Source organism: Macrobrachium rosenbergii, chromosome 56 (assembly GCF_040412425.1).
Source record: "Macrobrachium rosenbergii isolate ZJJX-2024 chromosome 56, ASM4041242v1, whole genome shotgun sequence".
NCBI classification, from domain to species: Eukaryota; Metazoa; Arthropoda; class Malacostraca; order Decapoda; family Palaemonidae; genus Macrobrachium; species Macrobrachium rosenbergii.
Genome location: NC_089796.1, coordinates 60,237,106 through 60,246,440, shown reverse-complemented (window position 1 = coordinate 60,246,440; position 9,335 = coordinate 60,237,106). Strand labels below are relative to the sequence as shown.

The window sequence follows — 9,335 nt, the reverse complement described above, 5'->3', positions numbered from 1 at the left end:
AGCCAGCTGAAACTGCATGCTAAGAGTGAAAAAGAATAGGGAAAACTGAAGGCAATAAAATGAATATGAAAAAATATTCTGAAACTGGGACGATGCTGTGCATTTAAAGATTGCAAAAGGCGTTTATGCTTCCGCAAAGAATACATAAGTTATGAAACGTGGACAGTTCATTTATATTCATTACATATAAACAACACATATATATATACACACACACACACAATATATATATATATATATATATATATATATATATATATATATATATATATAATATATATATATATATATATATATATATATATATATATATATATATATATATATATATATATATATATATATATGTATATATATATATATATATGTATGTGTGTGATAATATAATATATATATATATATATATATATATATATATATATATATATATATATATATATATATATATATATATATATATATATGTATGTATATATATATATATATATATATATATATATACTCATGTCATGAAGTAGTTGCTGGGGTTGACGTACTGCTGGCAAGTCTTCTGAAGCTTGACTATGTTGTGAAAGTTTATCAACTTTATAACAGTTAGAGTATGGATGTGGTAACTGCCGTTTTACTGTCAGTCCTCTCATGACAAGCGACGCACATTGCTACATATCTCATGTTACCAAACGCTTCAATAACCATCTCTTAAATTTTAGAACAGGAAGTTTTTCCCGCAAACTAAAAAAAATAATACAGAAATAACATATCATAGAATTATAAACTAAACAAAATTTGGATTTATAAATGGACGTGAAGAACGTCACTGGCATGAGAAGTAACAACGGCTTTCTCCTGAGCTAAAAGGGGTACGTGCATACATACAAACATATTTTTAAATACACACACACACATACATGTACATAAATGTACATGCACTCCGAATGATAGTTAAATTACACATTCAACAATGTTTTAGACAAAATGAGGAGAGAAGTAGAGTAGCCAACATGAATACCTAAAATTAAAATTAAAAACTGGTGTAGTTACATAACATCTGGAGGTAACCGTAAAAAAAGGAAAAATAAATAAAATAAATAAAAACTTGCCTCACTAAAGGAGGAGAGGACCTTTCAAATTCCGAGTTATTTTTTCATGTACGGTGAAAATAAATGAGAGTTTAATGATGGTCAAAGATAATCTGGCTTACATTTCAATTGTGCAATTAGTTGGTGAACATTAAAAATAGAGTATATAAAAATCGCTAAAACAAACATTCCCAGGAACGATTTACGCTAAAAAAAAACAAAGAAACCACAACAAAGATGATACCGGAGAGGCAGGGATGATCTAGAGGAAAGCTGTATGAATAAATAAATCTGAGAGAGAGAGAGAGAGAGAGAGAGAGAGAGAGAGAGAGAGAGAGAGAGAGAGAGAGAGAGAGATTCCCTCGGTTCCCATGACATAACAATAGCATCATTTCTATTCACGCATGACTTTCAACTTAGAGCAGGTTTATTTACACTTTTACCGACGGTAAATCATTGCGTGAGATCCCCTCTAAAATTCCGTCAGGACATAAACCCCACAATGTTACAAATATCCATTAAGGGTCGTCGTTTAGTCGTACGCTTACGGCGAGAACGACCCGGCTTTCCTTTCTCGAGGGGGTGGTCGGCATTGGCCTCTGGAAGAATGGGCGCCCACCCACACAACTCGGCCCAGCGTGGCTTCTAGAATATGTAAATAATCAGTTTCGGTAATATATGGAGGAAAAATGCATTCAGTGAAATAATTTGGATGTAAAGGAAGAAGTTAAACCCAAAGGATGAATACTCTTACCCATCCCACACACTGCCTCCATGACAAAAATACAAATAAATACTAAGTCGACTCGTAAGTATTAAATGTAACCCTGTTTGCAACATCGCTGACCCCAGACATTCCCGACGTGCCTGCTTCAAAAATCTTTAAATTGTAGTCATTTAATTTTCGTGACTGAGTATGACCAAGTTAAATTCGGGTCATCACGTACAGCAATTTGCATACTTCAATACTTTATGGGTGCTCATCATCCTCCTCAGTTAAATATGTACGAATACGAATAATTTCTGTTGATTTTTCAACAAGGCAGACGTCTTTGCTGTACAGATACACGAACAGGAATAAAGGTAACGCCAGCTTCAGAATATTCTGGTTCTATTATCTCACCTACAATCCTTCCCCACAGCTCCATGTCTTCAAGCAAAGATCATAAACAAGTCCTCTTTCTGTACACAACAAACACTAAGTAGTTGTTGCTATTCAAGCAATGCACGTAGCAGCGTCAACTAAACCATACGATAGGAAAATTTTAATAATTCACTTCAGCTGATCAAGTCCCATGGATTTTAATACTTACAAAACCGGAGGGTCATTAGTAATAAAACCCTCAAATACACAAATAATGTATGATTTTATTATTTATATATATATATATAATGTATATATATATATATATATATAAATATATATAAATATATAAATATATATATATATATATATATATATATATATATATAATATACAGTAATATATAAATATATAAAATATATATATTATATATAATACATATATATATATATATATATATATATATATATATATATATATACATATATATATATATATATACTATACACCCATGACTTGTCCGCATACCAATTGTTTAGTCTGTTATTACATCCCACCTAAAGAGAACCTGGATATCAATGTTCTAAAATACCTAAGGGATTCGACCTCAATCTTTTCTCCAGTTGGTGTTATTATCAGTGCATACTTTATCTTCATCGGCTCTGTTTTTCTTGGATTTAAGTCCCACCTCTCTACATATAACATGCATTCTGTTATGCATGCTTTCTGGTTCTTCTGGTGTTCTGCTGAGTAATTCACCTTCATTTGCATATTCTAGATCTATTAAGTTCTATTCTTACTCCACTTTTTTAAAAATAAAATCTATAAGCCCAAACTGCAAAGGTGCCATGTTATTACCTGCAGCACCCTACTATTTACTGCAAGCTCATTTGACGAGAATCCACCATTAACCTTTACACCTGCTTCGCTCAAGGATACTTTCAATTAGTTTTACACATGCAAAGAGAATACCATATTGACCCCAGACCTTCCATAATACTATTTCAATTAGTTTTACACATGCAAAGAGAATACCATATTGACCCCAGACCTTCCATAATACTAGTCTGTGAACGTTGTCAAATGCATTTTCGTATTCAACAAGATAGGGGATTTTAATTTTCATAAACTGTTGCACAGTGTCTTAACAATCTAATATTTGATCTGTGGAATGCCTGCCTTCTATAAAAACCAGCCTGTTCACCTTAATACATCTTATCAATACCTTTCTCGAGCCTACTGAGGATGAGAAAACTGAATACTTCCATGATGACCAGCAGAAGCTCCATTCCTCTGAGTAATTACCATATTCGGGCAGTTCACCTTTGTCAACTTTGATTTGACTTCCAATTTTCAATTACCAGTCTTTACTTCCTTATTCTATACTCTAAAAAACAGTCATGTTGATATATTAGGTCTATATTAGGTCTAATTCCTTTTTCAGCTAATGCCAGCTCTGCAATGGTTCTACCTTTGCGTTGGTTCCAGTTGGAAAGCGTTTAATTCTTCATTAGAACATTCAGGTCTTCTGCTTCTGATATACAGTGCTAATTATATCTTGCCAATCATATTTTTAATTCTTGACCTCATAAAAGTGGTCTTCCCGGTGTTGTCTTTCATCTTCTGATACTACTACTGACCAATTACTTCTTATGGCAAGAATTTAGCTTTTTTTATTTTATTCACTCGTGGATATTTTACTGATAATGCTGTGGATTACTCTAACACCGATGTCCCTCCCTAAATGCATAGCTATGTCAGCACCATCTGCTGTTTATCCAGATTTTCGCACCTTTTTTCTTGTACTTCATTTAACTTCACTAATGTAGTATTGAGTACGTGTGCTTCTACTGTGCATCCTCCTCCTGAAAATGTTTTACACACACACAAATAATTTATATATATATATATATATATATATATATATATATATATATATATATATATATATATATATATATATATATATATGTATATACATATATATATATAAAATTTATTTTTGTAAATTACTACAAACAGAGAGCCAAAACCTAAACCAAACCGTCGGCTACTTGATTTGATGAGGGTCAGCTCTACATTCATGTACATAAAAAGTACTGCCATTTTCGAGGTAACCAGACAAAACATACTTTTCCCCGTTCTATGTGAAGACGTCCGAGGATACAGAAAGTCTAAGCTCATGGTCATCCAGATTTCAAAGGCGACCAAACTGTAATTTTAGACTTGATGATACCCTAGATGCAACCATTTGGGAAAAGATGGACATCAACGAGCAAACTTCTCGAACACAATTTACAAAGAGTATATTTAAACTTATATCTTCCCCCCCTTGGGGTAGCTTCACTTCTTATAATTGGAGACTTTACTACACCCACAAGTGTTTCATCATCGGCATACTGGACAATCTTGTTTTCCAGGCCAACAACCATATCATTTGTATAAACTAAAAATAACAGTGGCCCAAGAACACTAGCCTGTGGAACTCCTGACACAGTAGGTCTTCGTTCGCTCAAGACCCTAGCAACAGCAACTCGCTGCTGCCTACCTTTAAGGAAATATTGAAGTAATCCTAAAACATAACCACCCACTCCAAGATTCTCAAGTTTATTAAGTAAGTGCCTAGTGATTTACCAAACCGAAAGCAGCACTAATATCTATTTGAATTGCTCTGCACTCAAAACCTGATCAACATTCTCTTGCAAATGGCATGTCAAGTCTAAAAGGTACCTAACTGCTTCCTATATGCATACGAGTATAGCCTATACTATCAGGTCACAATTCTTTAGATTCCACATACTTAAATAGTGGCTTACAAATAAGTTTCTCTACAACTTTGGAGACTACAAGGAGAATAGAAATTAGCCTGTAGTTACTGCAGTCTGCAGTTATATCCCTCTTTGAAACAGGCACTGTATTACTAAGCTTGCACTCATCTGCAAAGATACTATGTAGACATAAAAATCTATAGAATCTACTAATCTTGGGAGACAGCACTAGGAAACCTTTTAAAAACAAATGGAAGAAAGCACCACGATCTTTTCCACCACAGCTATCAAGATTATGCAGAATTCTCTCAACATCCAAAGAGCAAAATGCAAATTTTGTAAGAATAAGTTCAGGATGACAAGAAGCAGGAAGAGGGACATTCTCAGCTGACTGTTCAGCTCCAAAAGCTTGACAAAGCAGTTCAGCCTTTTCCCTAGGGCCAGTAACCAATCCACCATTACCTGATAGTAATGGTGGAATGGAAGACGAGCCTGACCCAAAGATAAGGAATTATTGTAATTTCTCTCCGCTGTGTGGTAAGTTCTATTTGCAGCACGGCGAGACTCAATAGAAGTGGCGTAATTCTCATTTGAACGATTTCGTCTCCATGTGTTGAATGTGGTCTGTGTGTCATGATGTTTGTCTACATGTATCATAAAACCATGGCTGGTCATTTGTCCTGAATTTGATGACCTTTCTAGAGGCATACTTTATTAAAATAGCCATCAGTTAACTACTTCTTGGGATCAGGATCTGATATAGTGTCTGAAATATTAAGTGCCTGACAAGCTTCAATAATGCGATCCCAATTGGATCAAGATTTCAGCCAGACCGTTTTTCCAATGGTGGCATTAGGAATATACTAATTGACATATATGTCCATTTCAACGGCGCAATGATCAGAAGTGCTTATATATTCGCAGACCTGTGACTTGACAACAGCTGGAACATCGTGAATATGAGGTCTAATCTATTACCAGAAATATGCATAGGTTCCTTAATTGTCTGGACAAAATCGGAAGATGCACAGAACTCAAGAGCAGACCGGCCATGCTGATCTGCGGAATTTGAATTAGCCTCTTACTATGCTTTGCATTACAGTCTCCACAAATAACGAATGAAGCTTTTGAGTACTGTGACTGAGCCATACTAATCCTTTCCAAGAGACAGTCATATATAAAATCGTCGATATTTGGATTGCGGTAAAAAGCAAATAAGTAACCATTGCAGAACTTATTGAAAATTTTAAATTAAAGAACTTCATGGTAACTACATTCCAAATTTTTCTGACGATAAATAGGTCGTTCGGACTTAGTGTATACAGCTATACCTCGCGCACGTGGGTGTTACGACGATAAATAAAGTCAAGGCCATCAAACCCTGGGATTAAAAACTCAACCTTTGACCTGTTACTACTTACAAGTGCCTTAGATAAAAACATCGAATCGTAGTCATGGGACAACTCTGGAGATCAAGGAAATTTTATCTCAAGCCCCTAATATTTGAGTAAAGTACTCTGCAATTTTTCTTACTCTAATGAGCAACGGGCACAAGGTTCAGCTCTTGTCACCCAAAATAAACAACATAAAATCGGTAGCAAAGCTAATAAATTGGCTTCATACCAACAGTAACAATGTGAAAATCAACAAAACAATAAACAACAATAATACCATCAACAACAGTATTTACATTATTATATATATATATATATATATATATATATATATATATATATAACATAATGATGCTTTCTGATCGGAGTTTTCTGAAGTGAATGTAGTCCTGAGTTACTAAGTTGGAGGAATATTTTCAAGATTTGTTGTATGGAGAAGGTAAAGAAAAGGAAGAGCTAAATGTCCAAAGTGACAAGGGTTTTTGTCAGCTTAAGCATCATTTAGGCAGTGACTGTTAGGGACATAATGAAGACAGTTAAGACCTTTAGGAAATTACAAGCACCAGAGGAAGAACACTGTGTCTTTAGATATGGAAGATGATATGTGAAGGAAGTGCTTCTTCCTTCACATATCGTCTTCCATGTCTAAAACACAGTGTGTTCTTCCCCTTTCAGTCCTGATACACTTCCTTCACATATAATTTTCCATGTCTAAACACAGTATTCTTCCCCTTTCAGTCCTGCCCTCAAAATCCTACCATACGTCTTTCATGATATAATAATAAGTGTTGTGCCGTATAATATTTACAGTTGCCTCTATCACTTTTAAATATATTGGAACTTTTATCTTCTCACCCATTTCCTCAGGAAATTTTCTTCATCCAGTCATATATTACAAACCCTAGTCAGCCAGTCACGAATTTTCTCTCCTTCATACTGCAGCATCAAGAAATTTGCAAGTGAAAAGAAAAAGTTATATGTGAAATAAAAGAAACTACCAAAAGCTTATGATAGGACGGATAAGAGAGGCATGGTGGAGACAGGTGTTCACAATACATGGTAAGGAAGGCAGGATGATGACAGCAATTACAAGTTTAATACAAATTGTTTGGTTTGGTGTAAAGGGGGGTATGAGATATGGATATCATGTCTCTATGGCGGTTTAATATCTTTATAGATGGAGTTATGTAAGAAGTAGGAGAGAGGAAATATAATGTAACTGCAAAGTTGTGGAAAAAGATACAGAAAATCTAAGCTCATGGTTATCCCGATTTCACAGGCTATCAAATTGAAATTTTACTCTTCAAGAGACCCTTGCAAGTGGCTAGATGCAATAAATTTGGGAAGAAAAGGTGGACATTAAACAGACAGCTTTTCATGTGTAATATACATAGAGTATAATTCAGCTTATACCTTTCTCCTCCTGGAATGTGGAATAAGTAGTTTGCGATAATACAGTAATCACTGATGATTATGAAAGAGAACCTATTGAGTGTTAGAAGAGTTAGCAAGAAGAGAAAGCTGAAAGTAAATGTGAGCAATAAAAGGGTAATGAGGGTAAATGGAAACCAGAATGACAGAGCAATGAAAGTTAATATGGATGGTGGGAGAACACAAGCGGTTAATTTTCATATAAATATATGGGGGTAAATTTAAAGGATGAGGGTAGACTGGCAAAGGAGGAAAGTACATGAATTTTTAGGTTTAGTTTAGCAAGAATAGTAGCAGGTTGTGTATATATTGGAAAGATACTTGGATTTTCTAAGGAACCCCTAACAATGTATTGTGGACTTGTTATGCCAATATCCCTTGGTGTAAGTTAAGTGTGAATGCTGAATGCAACTGAAAGACGGTTGAAGATGCTGATATGAATTGTTTACATGGCAATCCATTATATATATACATATATATATATATATATATATATATATGAATATATATATATATATATATGTGTGTGTGTGTGTGTGTGTGTGTGTGGGTGGTGTGTGTGTGTGTGCGTGTGTGTGCGTGTATTGATCGTATCAGTTACCAGTTACAGAGATTCCTGCATGGCACTATATTTTATCCGTTCTTCTAAAGTCAGTCAAAAGTAAAAATTTGACATTCAATAATAGAAATAACAAATTTATATTACCTATTTAAAAAGTTGCGGAAATCAGAAAAGAATTAGGGGCCTCTTCCAAAATGAATGAAATAATTAACTTCCAACAAAAGACAAAAGATGTTTCCGATTTTTTACCCATTTTGATATCATTTATCCCACTGCCACTCTTTTCCTACCTGCAGATTGTATGTAACAATGTCAAGAGGTATTAATAACTCTTTATTATTCAGTCCTGAAACTAAGTGATTTGGCAGTGAAGGTTATTGTTGTTTGCTTAAGATTAAGCCAGCCTTGTGTTGGCACGGGGGATTACTCCTACATCAGCTCATAACCGGAGGAATGTGTGAAAGAGAAAACGGATTCTGGCAGATATAAACATACACACACATGCCTTCAGGGAGGATCGAACTCCCGGCCTCTGGTTTACTAGACCAGCGCTCTAGCCACTGAGCTATGAAGGCTACATACCTTTACATTTGCGCACATCTGTTTCACCTGTCCACAGGTGTCGGGAGACGTAAGACCCCAATAATGAGACATCGGGTTAGCTCCTTGAGAGGCAATGAGAGATGACCTAACCTATGATGGCTTCTGTCACCAGAAGGGCAGCCTTGGAACTATTTTACAGACGCCCTGAATGGGTAAGTCACACCTTCTTGACCTTACCCTGCTAATGACGATACAATCTGACATGACCTCCTATCTTGCAAACAGCGGTACTTTTTTTTACAGTGGTAACTTTAGCCCTTACGAGTACCAAAGGCCACAGTGCAAATAAGATGTACCCAGTTCCTACGGTAGCCTTCATCTTGCTGTCCTCAAATACTGTATATTTAAAAAAAAATAATCATAGGATTTAGGACAAAGGCCAAGCGCTGGGACCTATGAGGTCATTCAGCGCTG

At 35.1% G+C, this 9,335-nt stretch overlaps 1 non-coding gene across 1 annotated transcript; it reads right to left on the bottom strand.

The window, feature by feature from the left end:
• Positions 1 to 8,820: 8,820 nt before the first annotated feature.
• Positions 8,821 to 8,893, bottom strand: TRNAT-AGU (transfer RNA threonine (anticodon AGU)). Its single transcript has one exon. It is a non-coding gene; the product is annotated as a tRNA-Thr (tRNA).
• Between the last annotated feature and the right edge of the window lie 442 nt (positions 8,894 to 9,335).